The sequence below is a fragment of the Eurosta solidaginis genome, chromosome 3 (genome assembly GCF_040869045.1).
Source record: "Eurosta solidaginis isolate ZX-2024a chromosome 3, ASM4086904v1, whole genome shotgun sequence".
NCBI lineage: Eukaryota > Metazoa > Arthropoda > Insecta > Diptera > Tephritidae > Eurosta > Eurosta solidaginis.
Window position 1 is genome coordinate 142,285,523 of NC_090321.1, and position 24,138 is coordinate 142,309,660.

Genomic DNA, 24,138 nt, shown 5'->3' on the forward strand with positions numbered 1-24,138 from the left:
TTAAATATAACTGTTTGTTTTCTTTCCTTCAAATAAGAAGAAGCTCAAGAGAGGAACAATGGAGGAAATCCTAACCGATCAAGTCTGAATAAAAGTATGGAATGAGAAACTTTATCAGATGCATTAATAAAATCAGTATAAATAACATCAACTTCACAGTTAGTCTTAAAACTGTTGGATACAAAGATTGTAAACTCAAGCAAGTTGGACACCGTAGACTTGCCTTTGAAAAAGCCATGTTGTGAAAAATCAACTAATGCAGATCCTATAAAAGCAAGTTCTTTTGTTGTAATTGATTCAAGTTGCTTAGGAATAGTGTTGAGCTTAGCTATTCCTCTATAATTTATAACGCATGTTCTACTTAAGTTTTTATGCAGTGGTATTATAAATGATTCTTTCCACTTCTTAGGAAATATCCCCTGCTTCAGAGAGACATTCAACAAACAGACTAGAGGTCGATATAAGTATCGAGCAAAAGATTTCAGCACAACTGACGGAATTTGATCCATCACCACTAGAGTAAGAAATTTTTAGATCCTCCAGACGAATTAAAACATCATCACTACATATATATGGGACTGCCTGGGCATTCAGGGGAGACAATTTGAAAGGATAGTTCAATGGCGGGTAAACAGAGATACTTGAATAATTATATACAAAGAAATCTGCAAACATATTAGCAATTTCGAAGCGATCGTTGGAAATGAGATAATTTAGCTTCATTGTAGAAGGAAACGCTTTTATATTCCTTTTCGAATTAACGAAGCTGTAAAACGACTTAGGATTGTCAAAAATTTGGCTCTTAATACACAGACGGATTTCGTTACCGAGTGGATGGCGGTACTCAGTTCTGGTTCTTCTGTACCTGTATCCACTGATGCTCGAGACAAACAATCAGCTAACAACATCTCTTTACCCGGTTTATAAACAATTTTTAATTGTGGATATTTTAACAACATCATGAACATTCTTTGGAATCTTGGTGTAACTGCATCAATTCCGCGCAGTTTTAATACCTCCAGCGGTCTGTGATCACTTTCGACAATGAATGATCGACCATACACAAATCTATGAAATCGTTTGCAGGCAAAGACCACCGCCAAAAGCTCTTTTTCAATTTGTGCCCATTTTTGTTCATTTTTGCTTAGGGTTCGAGATGGAAACGCTACAGGACGACCCTTTTGAATTAACCCCGCGCCCAACCCATCCTTAGACGCATCAGCCTGAATAACAACTGGTTTCGTTGAGTTAAAAGTCTGCAGAACAGGGTTAGATGTAACGATTTTAACTAAGCTTTATAGTTCCCTTTCATGTTTTTCGTCCCAATAAAAAGGAGTGTTTTTCTGAGTTAGTACTCTCAAATTGGCTGTCAGTTTAGACAGGGTTGGGCTAAACTTTCCCAGATATTTAAACAGTCCCAGAAAACGGTTAACACTTTGTTTAACAGTTGGCTTTCTCATGTTCAATATTGCTTCTTTGTGTTTACGTTCTGGTTTAATTTGGCCATTTGACAAAACATGACCCATGAATTTTACTTCTGTCCTACGATACTGAGTTTTCTCCGAGTTAAATTTAGTGTTGTTTGCCTGTGCTCTGTCAAGAACAATTGCTAATATTTTGTCATGTTCGGATTCATCCCTAGCAACTACTCCTATGTCAACAAAATAAACAAACACACCCGGTATGTCTCCGAAAATTTTAAACATTCTTCTTTGAAAAATTTCTGGAGCCACATTCAACCCAAATGGCAGCCTCTCAAATTTATATCTACCAAAAGGTGTCATGAATGTTGTTAATTCTGAGCTCCTTTTGTCTAACTCTAATTGCCAAAACCCATTCCAGCAAACTAATACCGTAAATATTTTTTTATTAGCCAATTCTGACGTGAAATTCTCAATAGTTGGAATAATGTAGTGTTCACGCTTAAGGCATTTGTTAAGTGGCTTCGGATCTAGACAAATCCGTAAGTCACCATTGGATTTTTCAACGACTTGCATGTTATTAACCCAATCAGTGGGATAACAGACTGGTGATATGATTCCTTTCTTCACCATATCGTCAAGTTTTGGTTTAAGTTTTTTAACTATGGAATCCGGGAAGCGCTTTCTGTAATGCAACACCGGCATTGCATTCTCATCCAAGTATAAAGTAATTTTTTCAGATATTTTGCCTAGGCCAGTAAAGATATCCTCATTTGCATATACAAATTTGTCTTGCTCATTTGAAAACCTAACTGAGTCAACATCCACTCTTTTAATCAACTGTAATTTAATGCATGTTTCTAACCCAAGTATCGGTTCAAATGCATCATCAACAACTAAAAACTCTACTTTTTCACTGAGATTTTTCGACTCAAAAATTTCAACTTCAACAGTACCATAAATGTTGATAAGTTTATTACTATAATCAAATACATGAACGTCTTTTTGTTTTATGTTAATTTTTAAATTCATTTCTTGTACTATTTTTAATGGAATACAGTTCACGTCCGCTCCTGTATCAATGATTTTGTCCATCCTATAATTTGCTCTCCATTCGAGTTTATTCTATAAAGATTATTTTTAACGCTAAGACTTGATTCCAACTTACAATTTCCTTTCGTTAACTTACCTGAAAACTCATCCCAACGAACAGTATTGACTTGCTTCTGGTTTAAATTCCCGTTTAACTGCTCCCGAAATGTTGGCATTTTTGCGACACATCTGCTTAAAATGGCCTTTCTTGCCGCATACACAATTTAACCCCCTTGCCGGAAATTTCCCTTTGTGATCCCCATTCCAATCATTGCCACAATTGAAACAAAAACGCCCGCCTGCTACGTTGATGGTCTATACCTCCTCTTTTTCTTTGTCCAATATTGATGTTACAGCTGCGGCTGATTGCTTTGTTGCCAAAATTTCCTTATTCACGCTTACTGCCTCAAATGTCTTGCACATTTCTACCACTTTTTCTAGGTTCTCATCACGCCCGTCAAGCAATTTCAATTGAAGCTTCTTGTCAAAAACTCCTGTTATGATACGATCACGTAACATTCGATTTTCGTATTACACTCCACATGTGCAATTGTATTCACACCTTTCTAGTTGGACTCGAAGTTCCGTCAAAAACTCATTAAACGGCTGACGCTCTTTTTGGCGCATGTTGTTAAATTTATAAGATTCCATTGTTACATTTTTCTGCGGCAGGCAATGCATGTCAAATGCTTTTAACACCTCATCCAGCGATCGTTATTTTATTTCTGTAACTGTCCGTTCAGCTTCGGTAGCTGTAGCTGGTATTGTACTACGTGTTGTAATTGTGCCCAATAACGACTTTTGAGATCCATCATTTGGAAATAAGGTATTGTAGATGTTAGCGCCTTTTGTACTCACAAGCCACAGAAAAATTGCAATTTTTGTTGATTCCGACTGCGAATTATTGTCTTTCGCAATCATGTACACTAAAAAGTCGCGTTTCCAGCTCCACTCCTCTGATAAGTTTGAGCAGTCCAATTCCCTTAAGTCCCTCCTTGTATCCGCCATTTTGTATGTGGTTAAAGAAAATGTCATTAAATATCCGACTACTGAAGTGAAAACGAGGAATTTTGTATTATTCAACTTCTTTTTGTGAGGTTTTATTCCGATTAATGGTTTTTTGTTGTTCGATGTTTTTATTAAATTGAGATTTTTGCGGATTAAATTGCCAATTGTCAATGCCAAGCAGCACGTTATAACAGCGACACACTTAGAACGTTGTGAATTTTCGCTTATTTGTTCGCTTTATTCAGACACCATGTTTTATGTTAGTTCCTTACGAAACTGTGCACGCGCTTGCCGCAATTAAAGGTCTTTTTGAATAATTCATTGTAAATAAAACCACACAAGTTTATCGTTATAAGATATATTTATTAAGTGTTTTATTCACGTCTTGCAGGTGTGTATTCTTCAAGTAAGTATCATAGTGTACCTATACAAGTGTGTCAACTAAGCGATAAACGTCAAAACTACAAACAGCCTCGCTCACCTGATGCAAATCTCAGGTTTAGGGTTGCATTTTTGGTACGTAAGAGTACTTCAAGCTGAGTTGCATTTGATTGTTTAATAAAACTTTATAGTATGTACAGATGAAATAGTTGCATAAATTTCCGCGGAAAGAAGAATACTTAAAGATTTGTAGCCTGCAACAATGCGGAAACATACGGAAAGCAAAATTTATTTAAATTAGAGTCAAAACATAAGCGCCACACGTGTAACATGGAAAAATTTCACTTCTAAGGCTGTTTACATAAATGCATAAGGGCAAAATTATATAAACGCTTTGGTCGCTCCAAAGCAACGATAACGTACGGCGTTTCATTGTTTTTCGTATGGCGTTGTCAAAGCGTAGGCACGCAACCAAAGCATTTATGTAAATTTTTCGATACTTCGCCCGACAGATGAATTAATGAATGCAACACAACCAAAGCGTCTGAGTAAATCCGCCTTAATTTTTGTAGCTGTGAAAAACTCCTGCAAATAAAATGGTGATGTAAGTGCAAACAAATCAAACTCCTATATGACACTACTTTATATTCTATGTATTTTTCTTGTATTTTCTCTTATATTTTTTGTCGAGGGAGCCAATAAGGTTTCAGTACTGGTGTAAGTGTGTGAACTATATTTAAACAAACTAACGGAATACAAGAAAAATACAACGTAGTTCATTAAAAACAAACAAGCCAGTTTGTATTTCGATAGGGTTTTTTGACTTTAGGCCGTTTTCTCTTTATTTTTTCTGACAAATGAAAATTTTGTTTTTAGTTTCAAAATTTTGTACATAAAAACACAACTAAATTCAAAGTGTAAATTGTGTGTGCAAATGAGTTTTCAATAGCCGTGTTTTTTTTTACACGTAAACGTCTATACGCTTAAACTATATATGGACTGCTAAGCGTCAAACTTTAAATACACCTCTGAAATTGCTGCGCATAATATGTGTACTACTAAATTTCAATACGCATTATACTCAGATGTAACTGAAATATGTGTTTTTGATTCACCCTCTACGCTATTTCTATGTATTCTATGTGTGTCCACAATTCATCGCAACTGATTTAGCTATATGTTAGACCCTATGGCCATCAGAGGGTTGTGTCTCCGCTTTTCGGTACACCCTGTGGCTGTAGCTAGTTATTTAAACATTGCCGCTAGATAGGTCTCCTAATGCGAATTGACCTCCAGATTCTTGTGTTACACAAATATAGTGAACTTGGGAACAGAAATTCAAATTAAAAAGTTTGTCACAATAATTTGAAAAACTCTACGTTTTCTCTGCTTTTTACACTTAAAGGAGTAACCCTCCGTAATAAATTATACTTTTAATGAAAATCAATAACTCTGAACTGAACACTTTTCGCCATGATATAAAATTAAAATGCTGTGGAACAGGAGCAACACTTTTGTGACTACATAAACCCAGTTTCAATCTTTTACGTCTCTGCACAGAACCCTAATTGTCCGTTTTCAACCGAAACAACAATGGCAACTCAGATTTTCCCGTTATGCTCACTTAAGCGAGTGCCTGTCAGAAAGAAGTCCCCAGCAAAAATGTGCCCGTAAATCTATTAGGAAAATGACTAAAAGCTGTGTCGATGAAACACGTAAATCGTTAAGTAGCATTTGTACAGGGCAGCGGTAACTTTCGTGACCAGTCCATTCCGTCGTACCTATTTATGTGATTGTCCATACTGCTCACACATATACGGTTTTAGGTTATCGAAATGTAAACAAACTATAGTGCTGTGCTGTTCTTACATTCACGTTATGGCAGTCATATTTTAAGTTATATACTTGTAACTTGACGAGTATTTTTACAGTATTTTTACGTTAATATGACCGCCTTTTGACTAGTATTATCACCGTTTTTTACTTGGATTATAAGGGCAAATTAATGGTGACCTATAACCGTAAAGCCATAACCAGATAAAACAGCTGATCGAACCTACCTTAAGGAAATCAATGTAATCGAGTTAGCGTTATGGTATTGCACCATTAATCGATTACATTCATTTCCATAAGGTAGGTTCGATCAGCTGTGAAGGAATAGTTTTTCAGTCTTGTTGGTGAGCCATAAATACAAATTTTATTGTATGCGATTGTATGCATACAAAGTTAAGGGAAACTTAAATAAATAAATTAATGATATAGAAAACAAAAGAGAAGAACTAACAGAACTATTGGTTGCAGTAAACCATCAAATCGCGAGTAGGCAATTGAAAAATTGAGTAAGTTGACTTGTAATTCGCCAATTTTAATGCTATATCTTTTTTTTTAAGTTCAGAAAGCTGCAATTGAGGTTCGAAAGTTACAATTTAAGTTCAAAAATTTCAATTCAAGTTCAGAAAATTTAAATTCAAGCTCAGAATTTCTATTTGTAGTTCATAAAATTAAAATTGAAGTTCAGAATTTCTGTTTGTAGTTCAGAAAATTATATTGGAACTTAAAGTGTAATTTTCTGAACTTCAGTTGTAATTTGCTGAACTGCAGTTGAAATTCCTGAGCCTCAATTATAATTTACTGAACTTCTATTGAAAATTGTGAACTTCAATTGTAATTTTTTGAACTTCAATTGAAATTTCCGAGCTTTCAGAACTTCAATTGCAACTTTCAATTTTTTTTACATAAAATGAAAAATTTAACATTTTTTCTGACAGTTAAAGTGGTGAATTGCCTACCAGAGGTTTGAAACCACTTGCATTCGTGTTGGCGCTTCTCTATATCATTAATATAACAATATATTTTTAATAATTTAATTAATAGACAAATATAAATTTTTTTCCTTTACATTTTAGAACTGTGTTCAAAAATATGTAATTTTACATATAGAAACCTAAACAAAAAAGTATTGCAACTCATAATCAGAGAAGCTTTGTGTTGAATGTTGATTTATGCAACAAAAATAACAAAATTCTTAACTAAACGATAACGTTAACTACCAAAAAAAAATTTATTTCACGAATCTTTCATGGATCGATTTACACTTAAATACCGATTTAAATTTTTTTCAGTTTTGACATTTTTTATATGCGATATATACATTCAGTGGAATAATTTTACATTGAGAGTACTTTATGCAATTACCTTTTTTTCGTGATTTTGCAATAATAAACGTAGGTACTCATAGAAATATTTTGTTTTAAATTATGTGATTACAATATTTATATGGACCGTTTAGTTGATGGTTTTGGTACTGTCAGTTAAATTCATCAGCAAATATTTATATTCAAAATATTTTTTGTTATACATCTAGTTTATAAGGTTTTCTTAAAAATGTTTGACAAAAATCTTTGCAAACTTTATGCGATTGTTGAATATTTTTTTTAAATAGAGCATAAAAAGCTTAGAATAGGAACGTAGGAAAAAGCTTAGAATTATTAGATACTCAAGATTATTTCAGTGTGTGTTGTTCGTTTGTTGTACAAATTCGTTGCATATTAATTTTCAGATCAAGAATACTCAAAGGTGTTGTGGAATCGTCTTGTTGATCAATCGCGCGCCGCAATATCCATTGGTGGCAATTGACTGTGTTGGAAAAAGATATGCTGAACTGTAGAGGAAGAAATATTTTTTAAAATTTAATAAAATCAAAAATGATAGTTGTGCTAAAAAGGGGCAAAGTATTGTATGTTAAAGTATAGCAAAGTCTCAGCGGCCTTGTCCTGGTGAAAATTGAGCTTGAATAGGTCTCATTCTTCATTCTCAGAAACATGTACGAAGGTACCTTGTAAGATATTAAAAATCCTCAACGCTTTTTTTGAAATAACTTCAAAAAAACTCGCATTCAAAGCGGTGTCCTATCTCTACTTCTGTTTAACTTCTACATATCAATAGCTATCTTCACCACCAGAAGGAGTCACTATTGTTTCCTACACCATATGGTCGCCAAGCCTAAAGATTACCCACTGGAAGAAGCTACAGGCCTGCCAAAATACTGCCCTCAGAACCGTCACGGGCTGTCTCCTATACCCAGGAACCTGGGCATCCCAACAGACATCTGATTGATGGCGGTGCCACATTCCTAGATGTTCTGGTCTCCGCGACGGCAACCCCTCGACGGGTTTCATTGCGCCATGTTGCCAGGTCGCAAACCCCAATCTACCGTGTACCCCAATGATTGCCCAAGGACGCCCAGTCCCAAGGCCACAACAGCAGTTGCGTCCTGGCCTTCCTCAACCCAGGCGTAGTCACCCGTCACTTACCCCCAGAGTGGTGGCGTCTCCCCTTATGCACTTCAGAATTCTGCAGTTAAACTGTAATGGACTAACTGGGAAGATTAGGTAGTCCATTTCATGAAGCGGCACAACATCCGCATTGCTGCGATTCAAGAGACTAAACTCACAGCAAGATCTGCATTGCAGACCTGCTCTGGATATAATGTCCACAGGAAAGACCGCGAGAGCGGAAATGGAGGCGCCCTCGCGTTTATCATACACCACTCTGTGCAATATCATATATTTGAACTTGGCATCGACCGCAGGGACAATGTCTTAGAACGTCAAGGCCTATCTGTCGTGTCAGGCGATGCAAACCTAGAAATCATCAACATCTACATCCCTCCTCCCACCTGTTGCCCCAGTGGATACCGTCCTAATATCAGCGCCTTGCACACTGGCAACAATCGCATTATCTTAGGCGATTTCAATGCCCATCACGATCTATGGCATTCAAACTTGCGGGCGGACAGTAGGGGTGAGATGTTGGCGGATCAAATAGAAGAAACGACGTTCTGCACAATAAACGGAAACGCCCCACACATATGGTAGGAAGCTGTCACAATTCGCCGGATATTTCAATCGTGAGCGCAGAACTCCGTAAACTGCGTCAACTGGTAGCCGATGGTAACATTGGCATCCGACCACCTGCCTATACTTATTTCGCTCGAGCGTACTGCCGACTTCATCGTCACAGAAAAACGCACTTTCATAAACTTTAAAAAAGGAAATTGGGACGAATACAAATCCTTGACAGACAACCGCTTTGCTGCCCTCCCTATCCCGACGGATGCCCGCCAAGGGGAGCGTGCTTTCCGCAAGGTCATTGAATCCGCCTCGGCTCGTTTCATTCCCGCCGGGAGAATTCCCGAAATCTGGCCCCACTTCCCGGCGGAGGCCGCAAACTTAGCGAGAGAACGTGACCTTATAAGACAGCTTGATCCAGGCTACCCCCAAATAAGGGATATAAACCAACGCATCAGATTGCTTGTGGATGAACACAAGCGGGCGAAATGGGAGGAGCACCTAAGAGGTTGTAACCTCTCTACCGGTGTGGGTAAACTTTGGTCCACCGTAAAGTCCCTATCGAATCCGTGTAAGCACAATGACAAAGTTTCCATCGCCTTCGGCGATAAAGTACTGTCGGATTCGAAAAAATGCGCGAGCGCTTTCTGCCGTCAATATGTAATGCATTCTACGGTCGACAAAGATAGACGGAGGGCCAACAGACACGCACATAAACATAAATTCAGAGCGTCACCAACTACTATCACCGCCAGAGAGGTTGAAGATGCGATTGGTCATGCTAAACCATCCAAAGCAGTGGGCCCAGACGGCATAGCCATGCCGATGCTTAAAAGCCTAGGGAAAGAGGGTTTCAAATACTAACATAGGAGAGTCGTATCGTCCGATATCTCTCCTATTGCCAGTAGCAAAGACGCGTCAAGCCATTTTGCTCCCCTACTTCCAAGCAAATTTGCAGCTAGCCTATCACTCTTGCTCAACTTCGTTCTGGATATTGTAACAGGTTAAACTCTTACCTATCCAGAATCAACCCCCACATATATAATGTATGCCCCGCTTGCAATGTGTCCCCACATGACAACATCCATCTCTTTAATTGTAATGTGGAACCAACGCCTCTAATTACAGTCATTTAAAGTAGGCTCTATAGGTAGTTGTAGCTTTGTTGATTGCAAAGAAAATTAACTTTGAATACAAATCTGCTCAAGTAAGATAGAATTCAACCTACAAATGCCATGCAAATAGGCAGAGACACTAATGGTCCTTCTCAATCACTCGGGTCCTATATTTATATTCCGTCAAACAATGTCAAAATATCAACTGTAAAAAACTGTAATCCGATGGAGCCAGTCAATCTCTTTGTGGGGAGGGAAATTAATAACTCTGAAGAGTTTCTCCCAATGAAACATTTTTTTTCGTGGCACATATGAAGGAAAACTGGGAAGGTGTCTCAGGTGAATAGAAAAAGCCTGGATCCCTGTAGGACGATGCCATGGAATTAGACATATTTATCGAAATTCTCGGAATTAGGAAGCTCCAACAAAATCGTTGATAGACCTATTTACTTTGATGTATCTAAATTTAAACGACTTAAATACAAGTATATGTTTTTGTTATATTATCGGCAAAAAATATCCACAATTTACTCTATTTGGTCAATGCACAAAGTATTCATTTACAATATCCATTTTCTACAACAGCAAAATAAGTAGGACATATAGAACCATTTTGACATATAGCAAGAAAGCAATAGATTGTGTTTGCGAAGTTTAAAGAGAAACTGAAAAGAAAGAAACATTTACTGGCATATTTCGATGATTTAAGGCAACTGCAGTTTCACCGTATGATTCGCGGTTCGAATATCAGTGAAGCCTTTGTTAAAATCGCAGTGCGCCAGTAAATTTGTCTTTCTTTTCAAAAATAATGATTGAATATTCAATTATTATAAGCCGGTGTTAAGCTCATGAATTCTTAAATATTAAACTACTTGAATAATTAGAAGGGGCTATTATTTCTATAGATAAATTGTTATGGAATCGCATCGTTGATGGAAGCAGTAAGGAAGGCCGTCGGCATGATGTGGTGGTGCACAGTGGCTAGTAGTGTCGCCATAAACAGAAAAAAGTTCCTATCATGCCTATCAAAACTAACAGCTGTCAAAAAGCGCAGAGGCAACTCAAAACGCTGGAAATTCTAAACAAAACGACATCCGGTCGAACCGGATGCCACGGACAGACCGTTAAGCAAAATTCAAAAATAAAACTACATTATAACGCAAAAAAATCGAACCGGAAACGACCGGTTACTAACTGTTGAAAATTAAAATACAAAAAAAAAGCTGAAAATGAAAAAAAACAAGAAACAGAAAGGGGCCGAATATACAGAAGGGCGCCGCGGGTGTTGTTGCGACGCCCGGTGCTCTTCCCACCCTCAAATCCATGGCCACCGACGCGCCTATATTTCGGTGGCCCCTTACCTGCTAACCCTACGTGCCTTCTAAATGAATGCGATAGCCAGCATTCCCATTTTAAGTTACAAAATTTATTCAAAATTCATTATTAATATACTGTTGTTAAACCTTTTTTTTTGAAAAATCATTGGATTATTAGCTAAATTTCTAATATAAACTATACTCTCTAACAGCAAATGTATTCAAATTAATTTTGTTAACAAAAAATATATATAAAGTTCTGGCTAGTTTTGGTGATTATCGTAGGGGGTTGGTGGTTGTGTTGGGTGTTGGTGTTGTTGGTTGCGAGTGTATATAAGTTACATACATACATACTTGTTCTATACACATACTATTATAGTGTTATAAAGTTTAGCCCCTTATTAATTTTGCCCTTAAAGTACATTGTTACAATAGTCACTTTTTATTTGCTTTGTTTTTTTTTTTGCACTTACAAAATTATTATGTTGTTGTAGTAGAACTTATTTTTGTGTGTAACAAAATATCAAATTGGTATAATGCGCATAGTATAATGATAATAATATGTAATATGTACTAAGAAAATTTGTTACAGAAGCAATAAATATGAAATTGTGATAGCAATATGTATTATGTGCACGTATATTATTTTCTTCTTGTTGTTCGAAAGATATTGCAAGCAATAGTGATTCAATAGTGATTGTATTTGTATCATAATAGGAAAAAAGTTGAAATCTTTTAGCCAATTCGTGCATAATCGACCAATGGCTGCTGTCGCAAATTTTTTTACAAATTATGTTTGAGCTCCAAAAATGGAACGCTAAAACTTTTCAAATGATAAAGACAGCTTTTTATGAATAAAAACTTATAGAGCTAACTTCAATCATTTTAAAGCAAAAAAATATTATTAAAATGATAAAAAAAAAATGTATGCCCCTTGTTGTAAAGCTAACAATTTCAAGTATTCAATAATAAAATTTGACGAAAAAAATTTACCCTTTTTAAATAGTTTAACCGGGCTGTATAAAACTCTCTAAGTATTACTTAGAAGTTTCTTTAACTAGTTATATCTAAATTTATACATGGCTGGTGCTTACATAGCCGCCAGAGTACATACCGTGGGCCTCTGCCGGCGTGGTTACTGGTGACGTTGTTGTTGCTGGTTAAGTTGTCGCGGTTGGTGGTCGTGGCGCGTGGTATTGGGCGCGCTGCGTTGGTACTGTTGGTGGTTATTGCGCTATGTCTAGCCGTACTGGTGGTGGCTGTTGTTTTTGATGCTGTTGATTTGGGCGTATTCCCTTCCCACCCCCTCCCGTTTGAAGGAACATAGGAGGATCTTTGAAAGACCGCTTCCTTTGCTGTTGCTGCGTCTTCTCGGTTTATTTATTAACGTAAATACAAGTTAATATATATATTTGCGCACATAAATGGGCATATATTTGTTTCTTTGGATGCAAAGTAAAATCTTCTTTGTTCTGGTCTGTGATGATTTATTAAAACAGTGTGGACAAGCTTAGTCGACTTAATTTCATTACTTATTGCGAAAAGTCTTGTTTTCGAAGTTAAAGGTATTTAGTATGTAAAACGTTTTTGTGTGGTTGAACAGCAAATCATATCCTCTGCTATGAAATTGTTCGACTCCCAGGATTTGTAGTTGTGTCACATTTATGTATATTTTATGTACATAACCATGTGGCCTTTTATATTGCAAAGTTGTTTTGCAAGTTTTTGATTATTTTTTTTGTAAATTTTTTTAGTGTAAATTTTTTTTTGGGTGTTTCGTTTTTGTTTTGCTAGTTTTTATTGTTACGATAAAGTTTTATAGATGAAAAATTGCAGTTTTTCGAACGACCGGAAACTCATGGTTACATCTTTCCTTAGTTTCTAAAAATTTTCACGTCTTCTTGTTTTTTTTTGGCCGGAAACTCATGGCAATTTTTTCGCTAGTGATCGCCGGTCTTTCTTTCTTGTTTTTCGATACTTTTGTATCGCAACTTTCGCCCCATCACCAGTCACTAGGTGTGTTCGCACGAAAACGCTTCCAAGTGGACCGTAACCGTAGACCATAACAGCAGACCGTAACAAACCTGTTTCGCTTCGAAGACCTGACGATGAAGCGAACAGGAAACCGGATCCTCTGTGGGAAGCCACTGCCAGGGGCCTCCGATTCCAATAAACGTGGGGCACGACTCACCCCTGAGATAAGAGTCTCAAATTCCTACTACGAAGCTAGCCGGGCAACATAGGTCTATAAAAAAAAAATTAAGTCAAGTTGGGAATTAATTCTGTTTCATTGTTTAAAAGGGCTTTGCGGCAATTAGACATTTGTTATGGAGAACTCGTCAAAACTCCGAAAGATGATTCCTAGTGGCTATCGCCCCCACAGAAAGGCAAAACAAAAAAAAGGTGTAGACATTTTGATATGGAGAACTCGTCCAAACTCCGAAAGATGATTTCTAGTGGTTATCGCCCCCACAGAAAGGCAAAACAAAAAAAAAGGTTTAGACATTTTGATATGGAGAACTCGTCCAAACTCCGAAAGGCTAGTGGTTACCGCCCCCACAGAAGGCCAAAAAAAAATATTTGGGTAGTCAATGGGAACGCTGACATCCCATTCCCCGAAAGCACTCGGGCTATAGAAAAAAAAGAAGAAAAAAACACAAACTCATTCATTATTGTCCCTAGTGCTCCCAACCGCAACGCATAAGGAGGTCTTAAGGACCTGCCTCTGGGCCTGGTTGGGGCCACTAGGGTCAATTTCCTACACACACAGGTTGGTCCCAACACACCCAGCCGCAACGCAGAGGCGGTCTCTGGGGACGCGCTAGTGGGACTGGCTGGGGGTGTTGAGGCCTCCCGTTCGTTCACCCGGGACACCCCTCCTGCCTCCGCCGCTATGGGTGGAGCGGCTTCAAGGGCCGCTCCCCAGACTGGTGGGACAGGGAAGGGGTCACTTTGAATCCCAGCTCAACCCGTCACAATCCAGGTGGTATTCTACGGTACCACCTGAGACGTGGGCTGAGCTGGGGTCCTACCATTCGCTCACATACTCACACCAGACAACACAAATTCGGCTGAGAACAAAAAAAACTATAAAAATTAGACAAAAAAACGCAATTAGCGGACAAAATTATTCCAAGCCGACTAACGGACAACACTCCGGCAACATAGAAACCCCAAATCTACAAAAAAAATTACGTGCGTGCAGCACTGCCTCATCGGGTGAATACCAAAATCCGGAGGACTGACGTTAAGTCACGTGGCTCCCTCGGCCACTGCCCCCGATGACCAGCCCGGACAACCTGATCCGTCCAACCATCCCACCGCAACGTAGGTGGCAGCTCCTGTGGCTGCTCACTGGGACTGGTGGGATGGTCAACTTCACAGGTTGACCCGACTGACCCTCGCGACCAGCGCCTCAGGTGCCACGTTGGGTGCCATCTGTTATGGCGCCCTCAGAAACTGTCAACGATGATCACTTCGGACAACTTGATCCGTCCAACCATCCCACCGCAACGCAGGTGGCTGCTCCTGCGGTTGCTCACCTCGGACTGGTGGGATGGTCAACTTCACAAGTTGACCCGGAATGATCAGCGCGACAGCGCCTCAGGCACCAAATCCCGTTGGGCGCCATCTGTTATTGAATCGCATTGTTGATGGAAGCAGTAAGGAAGGCGGTCGGCATGATGTGGTGGTGCACAGTGGCTAGTCATTGTCGGCTGGGGCGGGTCCTTGCCAACCTCACTGTTCCTGCGCCATAAACAGTTAAAAGTTCCTATCATGCATATTAAAACTAACAGCTGTCAAAAAGCGCAGAGGCAACTCAAAACACTGGAAATTCTAAACAAAACGACAACCGGTCGAACCGGATGCCACAGACAGACCGTTAAGCAAAATTTAAAAATTCAAAAAAAAACTACATTATAACGCAAAAAAATCGAACCGGAAACGACCGGTTACTAACTGTTGAAAATTAAAATACAAACAAAAAGCTGAAAATGTAAAAAAAGAAGAAACATAAATGGGCCGAATATACAGAGGGGCGCCGCGGGTGTTTTTGCGACGCTCGGTGCTCTTCCCAGCCTCAAATCCATGGCCACCGACGCACCTATATTTCGGTGGCCCCTTACCTGCTAACCCTACGTGCCTTCTAAATGATTGCGATAGCCAGCATTCCCATTTTAAATTACAAAATTTATTCAAAATTCATTATTAATATACTGTTGTTAAACCTTTTTTTTTGAAAAATCATTGGATTATTAGCTAAATTTCTAATATAAACTATACTCTCTAACAGCAAAGGTATTCAAATTAATTTGCTTATATTTTGTTAACAAAAAATATATATAAAGTTCTGGCTAGTTTTGGTGATTATCGTAGGGGGTTGGTGGTTGTGTTGGGTGTTGGTGTTGTTGGTTGCGAGTGTATATAAGTTACATACATACATACTTGTTCTATACACATACTATTATAGTGTTATAAAGTTTAGCCTCTTATTAATTTTGCCCTTAAAGTACATTGTTACAATAGTCACTTATTATTTGCTTTGTTTTTTTTTTTTGCACTTACAAAATTATTATGTTGTTGTAGTAGAACTTATTTTTGTGTGTAACAAAATATCAAATTGGTATAATGCGCATAGTATAATGATAATAATATGTAATATGTACTAAGAAAATTTGTTACAAAAGCAATAAATATGAAATTGTGATAGCAATATGTATTATATGCACGTATATTATTTTCTTCTTGTTGTTCGAAAGATATTGCAAGCAATAGTGATTCATATGCATCATAATAAGAAAAAAGTTGAAATCTTTTAGCCAATTCGTGCATAATCGACCAATGGCTGCTGTCGCAAATTTTTTTAAAAAATTATGTTTGAGCTCCAAAAATGGAACGCTAAAACTTTTCAAATGACAAAGACAGCTTTTTATGAATAAAAACTTTTAGAGCTAACTTCAATCATTTTAAAGCAAGAAAATATTATTAAAATGATAAAAAAAAAATGTATGCCCCTTGTTGTAAAGCTAACAATTTCAAGTATTCAATAATAAAATTTGACGAAAAAAATCGACCCTTTTTAAATAGTTTAACCGGGCTGTATAAAACTCTCTAAGTATTACTTAGAAGTGTCTTTAACTAGTTATATCTAAGTTTATACATGGCTGGTACTTACATAGCCGCCAGAGTACATACCGTGGGCCTCTGCCGGCGTGGTTACTGGTGACGTTGTTGTTGCTGGTTAAGTTGTCGCGGTTGGTGATCGTGGCGCGTGGTCTTTGGCGTGCTGCGTTGGTACTGTTGGTGGTTATTGCGCTATGTCTAGCCGTACTGGTGGTGGCTGTTGTTGTTGATGCTGTTGATTTGGGCGTATTCCCTTCCCACCCTCTCCCGTTTGAAGGAACATAGGAGGATCTTTGAAAGACCCCTTCCTTTGCCGTTTTCTGCGTCTTCTCGGTTTATTTATTAACGTAAATACAAGTTAATATACATATTTGCGCACATAAATGTGCATATATATGTTTCTTTGGATGCAAAGTAAAATCTTCTTTGTTCTGGTCTGTGATGACTTATTAAAACAGTGTGGACAAGCTCAGTCGACTTAATTTCATTACTTATTGCGAAAAGTCTTGTTTTCGAAGTTAAATGTATTTAGTATGTAAAACGTTTTTGTGTGGTTGAATAGCAGTTCATATCCTCTGCTATGAAATTGTTCGACTCCCAGCGTTTGTAGTTGTGTCACATTTATGTATATTTTATGTACATAACCATGTGGCCTTATATATTGCAAAGTTGTTTTGCAAGTTTTTGATTATTTTTTTTGTAAATTTTTTTAGTGTAAAATTTTTTTGGGGTGTTTCGTTTTTGTTTTTTCTAGTTTTTATTGTTACGATAAACTTTTATAGATGAAACATTGCAGTTTTTCGAACAACCGGAAACTCATGGTTATATATTTCCTTAGTTTCTAAATTTTTTCACGTCTTCTTGTTTTTTTTTTGGCCGGAAATTCATGGCATTTTTCCCCCTAGTGATCGCCGGTCTTCCTTTCTTGTTTTTCAATACTTTTGTATCACAACTTTCGCCCCATCACCAGTCACTAGGTGTGTTCGCACGAAAACTCTCCCAAGTGGACCGTAACCGTAGACCATAACAGCAGAGCGTAACAAAATTTTACGCCTTTTTTTGCACCCAACTCCTAAATTGTTTTAAAAGTATACAAAAAAAGAACCCTAGGGAAAAAGTATTTAGTACTGAATCAAAAAAAAGTGTGCATTCATTTCAAGCTTACATTCATTTAAGATTGGAAATGGTTCCTACATTCCCACTATATATTGAATTATATTTTACCATTCAATAACACACACACTTTAGATTTGAGTTAAGGTATTTTGAGCCATTCAGGAATGGAAATATATGCAACCAATAAATCACAATTTTTTAAAAGAATGCTGAGAGAATGCACACTCAATTGATTCAATCTTTTTACAGCTCTGTTCCGTAGTTGGACACAATCTTTTCATAATATTACTTAACAATTTAAGATTAGACATTTTTTTCAAGTTGTATTTTGACTTACCAGCAACAATAGAATCATGTTTAATTGTACGCTGCACAATCATTGTACCATCATGTAACGAAGCTCAGTTTCTTCCAAAAATTGCTCGGCACTGCCACGTAAAATCAATTTACATGTTCTAGCATTAACGCATCCTTTAAATAATTATAAACTATAAAAATAGAATTAATGTCAAACCCACTATCAAACCTTGGAAATTGTTGAAATGTTCACCACCAATTTGACGGTCTTCAAAGTAATCACATTGACCCAAAACTCTTAAATTAATATCATTAGCTGTAGTCATAACAGCACTACCACAAGCTTTCATTGTACGTTTCAAATCTTCTTCTGGTACCCTAACAGAACATTTCACGATCTGCTAAATACTGTGTACGAACTTTACCAATTGGTAGTTTTGATAACACAACATTGGCGTCGTACTTGGCTAGTTTATTGTACAGAATACGCCATTCAGCATCAACAATTTTCCGATACTCTTGAACATTATCAATACGTACTTCAGCATTGTTACGCTCAGCCTTGAATTCCCAATCTATATTTAATGCGATTTAAATTTTTTGCATGACGTTGGATCCACCAAAGAAAAGTACAGCGTCCACAACCATTTTAGAAAAGGAATATTTTTGTTGATGAATAAGTTTGGAGGGCATTGCTGTGGCAGCGCATTTTTCCAATAAAGCACGTTGTTGTTCCATTGATTGGCGCTTCGACATGTTCAGCCATGTCATATTTTGGTCATGCATAATCGTAATGCTTTGCGTATAGTTTTAATGATGATACGTGCATGCACGCTTTCCTCAACATATGGCTTAACTTGTTTAAGATTTTTAAAGTACTACTGAAGTGGTGCCATCGCCGACCTGATAAGAGAAACATTTTTATTCTACACATTCTAATATAACAAAAAACTTTCCTCAGCATTTTGAGATTGCGATGTCGACTAGAGTTTTACGGCTGGATGCACAATATCCAATAGTTTCATAATGGTTGCCCCATCATTTTAAATTGTGGCCCTACCACTGGAATCAACAATATATTTGTCCATACTGTGTAAATCCAATGTAGTGCGTACAGCGTCCACCATTGAATGCGAGGTATTGATGTTGCATATGAGTTGATGTTCTACCTTAAGAGCTATCGGTACCCAAATATTTTTTACACAAAAACTCATGTACCCAATACCAGTTCAGGACGTTCATATTTATCGACACGCTGTCCGGTGTGGCCCAAATGTTGGAAATATTCAGTTGGCACTGTTGAGAGAAAATATGTATCAATGGTCACAAGTAAAAGTGAAAGATTTTTTTTACCATCTGTTGTTACTTTACACATTACATTAACATTGGAAAGGACGACCAGCATCTACAAATTTCACTTTAGCCTTGCAAACGATTACATCTAATTGGACCCATTTTCACCTAAATTTACAATGGGTGGCTCATATTCACCCTCAACCGTGCGTTCCATTGGTGAGATGGTAAGTGTAAAGGACAAATCTGTTGTTTTTAATAAATCAGCTGTTGCAGGTATGCAATAAAAAGGCCTGGAAACGAGAAAGATCAATGTAAATGTCAAACAAAAAATTAATTTCGAATATTAATACCTAACGTAACGTGGCGAGGAGTTACCCTGATCTTGTACAACATATTTTGTGGTCACCAATGGTGGTAATAAACCCTGTTCATTAGTAATAAAAGCACCACCAGCGCTATTTTGATTTTCAACGATAACGCTTATAGGATTAGGCATCTGATCGGGATCTAAACGGCGTTGGGCTACTGTTGCGGCTGTTGATATATACCAGTACCAGGTGCAGGTGCAGGTGGTTGCTAAACAAAATAATACAAAAATAATCATCGGTAATATTTGAAATATATTAGTTGTATTAGCATACATTATAACCATGACGTCCGGGTATTGGGGGTTGACCCGGCATGGGTGGCTGACTGGGCCGTGGCGCCTGTTCAGGTTGTGTTGGTGGCATCATTTAACCACCTGGTGCACTTGGTTGTTATAGATAGCCTGACGTTGAGGTTGTGGAGGGCAACCAGATGGACCAGGTTGTGATGGATAGCCCGACTGTTGTGGCATTGGCAGATAGGTTGTTGCTGCTGCTGTCGTGGCATTACATAAAAAATGGCTTTTCGTTTGAACTCCAGAAATAGCTTTCACAACAGTGGACTTACCGTGTCCAATCCTGCCAATATTGATTGTTGCCTGACGCGAAATAACCTCTGGCGATAATGGGTACACATTTTCGATATCCTGTAAATAATAGTTTTATATTAATTCAAGTTATATTAAAGCAAATCCTACAACAGATTGAACGATGCAGATTTTGTAGCACCAGTAATGAAAATGAATGAATGGGTGTGTAGCGATATGGGAAAATGATGTTAGATTTCCCAGAAAATGGCTTTTCCCATATCGCATTAAAACTTACTTGATTTTGGTTCCTTTGATCATCTGTTTTTCTGTGTGTGATTTGTGGATTTCCTCTGACAACCTTCCAATTTTAAAAATCAACAATTATAGAAAAACTTATGTGAACGGTATATAATGAAAATTTCTTTTATTGTAGTTCGAAAGTGATTTCCTAAAATTCGTTGGCACGCAAAAAAGAACCTCAAATTTTGACATTTATAAATTAGACGTGGGGTTGTTTATTGTATAATTGCAGCTTTTTAGTTAGGAACGACGGTTTGGAAACTTTTCGGAAATTATACCCAACTCAATTGCCTTAGAAGAATATTTTCGGCACTGCAACAACAACAACAACAACACTATTTTCGGGAGCGAGCAAATAGGAGTTAACGAAACATGGCCTGAGTAATATTGCAACGCAAAGGGCAGTTAACAAGTAAGTAAATGAAAGCCAATCAAAATAAGAAAATGATAAATATAAAAATTATGTAACTTCTTGAGCTAAAACCATCATTGATCAACACACTTTTTTTTTTTGATTTTGATACTCCTTGATGCGGAGTGAAATGGCCAATTGTTTAAACCTCTCAAACAGCCAGGTTGTCATGCGATTATTTGTGTTGTTGCCAGATCATTTTATATTAGTATTATTTTTTTTCTTTTTTTTTCGTTTTTAAAAAAAAAAAATGAGAATTCAGTGTTTCAACTTGTTAAGAAATGCCTCAAACGAGGAATTATTGAGAAAAACTTTTAACAATTAAATCAAAAAGTGTAAAAACTTCATTGAAACTAATTCAATTTACCTTTAATCGGATCTATCATTCGATATATTTTAATCATGCTTATTTTTTTTTGTACATTTTTATTGTGGAAAATTGCTGCATCACAAGTTTTCTATGAGGAGAGTTTCATCTAGAAACCCAATAAGTTCCTCATATTCTGACAAATTCTTTATTTTTAGTAAGTCTTTTAATTCACCATATTTACTGAATATTTTGTAGCTGACTCTTTTCCGGCTGTATTTTGGGCAGTGAAATATAATATGGTCCGCAGTCTCACTTACATTGCATTGTGAGCAAACACCTGAAAATTCTACATTAAATTTACTTAGATAATAAGGACAGTATGTGTGACCTAACAAAAGCCTATTTATAATTTAAATTTCTCTGCATTCTAAGTTACATTTTTTGTTTTTGAACCAAGGAACCCTCACTACTTCATCCATAATTTCTGCAAAATATTTACCTTTTGTCTGGCTTCTTCCTTTAAATTCTAAATTCCACTTATTCCATATTGAGCTTTTAATCCTAATTTCAGCCTCATAAGTCGTCAGATCTACATTAATTATTTTTCCGATCGTTGCTGCAGTTTTAGCTGCAATGTCTGCTTTCTCATTGAATGTAATTCCAATATGACTTGGAACCCATATTACTTTAATCCTTTCAACAGCGCTTTTAAGGATAACAGGAAAAATCCCTTGAGTAATACTGGCATTGAATAAGTATTTCAATATATCAACTATATTAAGAGATATTCTCTTGAGTAGTATATTTGAAATACCATCCTCACCACACGAACTCGAGTTTTGCAGTGTGCTAATAATTTTAGTAATTTCAAAGCTTGAAATGGTTTTAAAAAAGAAGCTATTTTGAGCACAACTATACGAGGGAGGAGACTGACAATCACAGCTGCGTGAACTTAGATTACGAATCGTGGTAAAGTGTTGGTTAAATTTGTCAGCTACTTCTACAGTGTCTGAAATTAGCTGATTTTCAGTACGCAATACAATTGGCTCATCACCCTTAATGCAGTTTTTATTTAGAATAGTGTTGACCACTCCCCATTCCCCCCCATTCTTGAGTTGCCAAGTACTGATTCAAGTTTTTTACGAAAAAAGTTATCGCGTATCGAATTTATTTCCTTGTTGGTCTGTTTACTAATTTTATTGTATCGGCACCGAAGCCTTGCATTACCGGGACGCTTAGCACACCTTTTCCTTAATATATTTTTAAGCTTTATTTTATTTAACAGATCCCGAGTGATCCAAGGTTTAAGTCTAATATTTTTCTTTGAAAGGCTTAAATTATAAGTGCAACTGTTAATATGAGCCTTTAACGTTTTTATGAAAACGTCATAAGCTAGCGATATATCATTTTCAGCGTATACGGTAGCCCAACTTTCAAAACGTAGCTTTAACAAAGAGGATGAATTCAATAAGAGCCGTCACTCGTTATTTTGTGGCGATTATCTCGCTGGAAATTCAAAAAATTGATGCCGAATGTTTTCTGAGAGGGACATTTTTAATTGTCTCGAATTTATCCATGCCGTGTAGGCCCCTTGTGCAACTGTGATTTTTGGAAAGAGAATTAAATAAATTAATTAAATACAGTCGAAAAATAAACAAAAATACCCCACGAAAATGTATAGAAGACATTTATAAACATCTCGCCCAAAAAAAAAGTAGGCGACTACCTCTCAGTATACATCGAGTAAATACCAAAAAAATAACGAGTGACGGCTCTTATTGTATTTATCCTCTTTGGCTTTAAGTTCAACTTGGTAAAGTTAACTTTAGTTCGGGATTTACGAGTACCCTTAAGATTTGGTTTGCTTAACGCAATTCTTTTTATCTGTAAACCGGTCATCGTGTGATCGGTCACTTGTAAGTCCATATTAAAACTAGAACAGTCTCTGCACTGAGAAGCGTTAAAGCGACAAAAAACGTGATCAATTCAAGTACCTGAGTTTATTCGTGTTGGTTCATTAATATATGATGTTAAACCATTTTCAGCCATTAATGCCAAATAGTCATCAGTTAGTATGCAATGATGTAGAAGGTCTAAATTAAAATCGCCTAAAACAAAAAAATTGCTAGCTTTTTCATTGCTGACGATAGGTGAATATTCGTCAAGAAAAGCAGAAGTAGGTACAGACTGAATCCTATATACTCCCAATAGGACAAATTGTTCGTCTTTAAGGTTTAACGTAAGTTTTAATAAATCAGCACTATTTAAGCTAATACTTACTGAAGTACAATCATAATTTTCGCGTACAAATGCTCCAACACCTCCTGCATTGTAGTTATCATTTGCATTCGCATATAACCTATAATGGGGGATACTATAATCACCTATTTCATACGAATAAATCCAGATTTCACTTAGAAAAATTACGTCTGGTTGGACACTCAAAGCATCTAGATAACTAACAAATACGTCAAAGTTTTGCCTAAGGCTGCGTATATTCTGATGGATAAATAATAAATCGTTATTACCTGCTGAGGTCGAGCTATGCTGAATATTTTTATTAGCGATGATTGGGTTATCATTTATCAGAACGTCATCGAACATTAGATACGACTCTTAAGAGTAAAGATTTAAAAATAAAATAAAAGATCTACAAAGTAGCTAATCAGCAACTAACTTTAAGTCATCGAATGTTCTGATGTTGAAAACCCTCTCATTTTCAGCTTTTTTTTTTAACAGAAACCTAGATTTCCTTATCCATAAGAATTTGTAGCGTTTCTCTTTCTTTATCTTATACGCAGCAGTAAACAGAGCTCGAGTATAACGTGTGAGAGCATGATTTATATATATTCTGTTGTTTGTAGAATGGTCGAAGAGGCCCGAAGTCAGCTTACGTGCTTTGGTTTTTCTAGCTGCCATTGCTCTTTTCTTGATCTCATTAGAAGAGAACTGCACGCATATAATATCACGATTGCGCGATGAGTCATTTTTGTTTGTTATGCTTTTCACTACACAGTGATCAATATCAGTTGGTGAAATTGAGACTCCCAGAGCATCAACGATAATTTTTTGCACGCAAGCTTCTGCATTGCTGCAGTTTTGTTGTGGAATGCCAGTAATTTCTACAGCATTACCACACTCTCTCTGCTCTCTCCAATACAACTTGCTTTTTAAGTTATTTACCTTTTTTTTAATGTTCTATTTT

At 36.9% G+C, this 24,138-nt stretch overlaps 1 pseudogene; it reads right to left on the minus strand.

Annotated features, from left to right (window-relative positions):
- Positions 1–7,501: 7,501 nt before the first annotated feature.
- On the minus strand, positions 7,502–19,095 carry LOC137246014 (T-complex protein 1 subunit eta-like; annotated as a pseudogene).
- Between the last annotated feature and the right edge of the window lie 5,043 nt (positions 19,096–24,138).